The sequence below is a fragment of the Diospyros lotus genome, chromosome 2 (assembly GCF_014633365.1).
Source record: "Diospyros lotus cultivar Yz01 chromosome 2, ASM1463336v1, whole genome shotgun sequence".
In the NCBI taxonomy this organism is placed as follows: Eukaryota; Viridiplantae; Streptophyta; class Magnoliopsida; order Ericales; family Ebenaceae; genus Diospyros; species Diospyros lotus.
Genome location: NC_068339.1, coordinates 31,534,839 through 31,536,533, shown reverse-complemented (window position 1 = coordinate 31,536,533; position 1,695 = coordinate 31,534,839). Strand labels below are relative to the sequence as shown.

General features: G+C 41.1%; 1 non-coding gene across 1 annotated transcript; it reads left to right on the top strand.

The window, feature by feature from the left end:
- Window positions 1-260: 260 nt before the first annotated feature.
- On the top strand, window positions 261-365 carry LOC127796116 (small nucleolar RNA R71). The gene has a single exon (XR_008021945.1). It is a non-coding gene; the product is annotated as a small nucleolar RNA R71 (small nucleolar RNA).
- The last annotated feature ends 1,330 nt before the right edge of the window (window positions 366-1,695 follow it).

Here is a 1,695-nt window from a genome sequence, read left to right as displayed (position 1 = left end):
CCATGGAAGCCAATTCCTCAAGCTTGTTTTCCATCCTTTGCTGGTCCATAGTGGCTGCCACATTGACTTCATTGATGGCTTTTGTAGGAGTGTTAATTCTGGTGCCAAACTGCTGAGCATTTTGTGCCATCTTTGATATCAGCTCTTGTGCAGCTGCTGGGGTCTTCTCTGCCAAAGCTCCTCCACTTGCAGCATCTACCAAGTACCTGTCCATGGGGATTAGACCTTCATAGAGATACTGAATTAGGAGTTGGTCACTTATCTGATGGTGAGGACAGCTGGAACACAACTTCTTGAACCTCTCCCAATACTCATGTAGAGTTTCACCACTCATCTGCCTTATACCACAAATTTCCTTCCTTATTGATGCTGTTCTGGAGGCTGGAAAGAATTTTTCTAGGAAGATCCTTTTCAATCCATCCCAGCTGGTAATGGCAGCTGGTGGCAGGTAGTAGAGCCAATCCTTGGCTGATCCATCAAGTGAGAATGGAAAGGCTCTTAGCTTGATTTGCTCTTCATCTACTCCTTGTGGCCGCATGGTTGAGCAAACAACATGAAATTCTTTTAGATGCTTGTGCGGATCCTCTCCTGCAAGACCATGAAACTTGGGCAACAAGTGGATTAGTCCAGATTTTAGTTCAAAGTTAGCATCCAACTGTGGGTATTGAATACATAGGGGCTGGTAATGCACATCAGGTGCAGCCAGCTCTCTAATGGTTCTACCATCCAAATGACCATGATTTGCATTATTTCCATTACCATTATTTCCATTACCATTATTTCCATTATTTCCATTATTTCCATTACCATTATCTGCCATATTGATGAATTCTGGAATAGGTTCGGATGAAGTGTTAGACACACTATTAGGGTCAATCCTATCCCGAGACTTAAGCTCTCTAGCTTGCCTTCTAAGAGTGTTCTCTAATTCAAGATCCAAGTCAAGTAATGTTTTCTTAGATGACCTGGTCATGCACTAGAGATCAGCACAAAAACAACACACAAAATGGCCTATGCATACCAAGAACACAGAAACACAAACAAAAACACACAAGCAAAAACAAAAACACACAAACAAAAACAAAAACACACAAACACAAAAACACAAAAACAGGTCAAACAATAAGCCCTTAGATGATTTTTTTATGCAATTTTTCACAAAATTTCAACACAAAAACACTGAGGGACCTAAAAACACTAAAAACCACACCAAATTAGCCACTGAGAAACACAAAATGGCCCAAAAAGTGGTCTAAACGTTGGAATTTGGCCAAAAAAGGCTCTTTTCACAGCAAAGCTGTGAGTATTGATCCCTACACCCCCATTTCTTTGGACACCAAAAATCAGCTCAATCGGAGCAAGTGAAAAGCTATGAACAGTAACCGGGAAACTGATTTTTTTTTTCAAAACCTGCTCCTATTTTGCCTCAGAAACCATTCTATATGCAGTAAAACATCAAGGAAAGCATATGGACTTGAAAGAATATCAAGTAGGGATGAGAAAGGAAGAGGATAGCACCGGTATCTCGAGCTCAATCCTTAAATAATGCTATCTGTCATGAAGGTGGTCAAAACCGCTGCTGAATGGAAGGCTGCTGTGGGTGATCTCCTTTTGGTTGCAGCTGCTGGGTTATCTATCTGCCAAACGAAAAGAGGGTTAGTGGGAACGTTAAAAGGGATGCTAGAAGAGAAAATA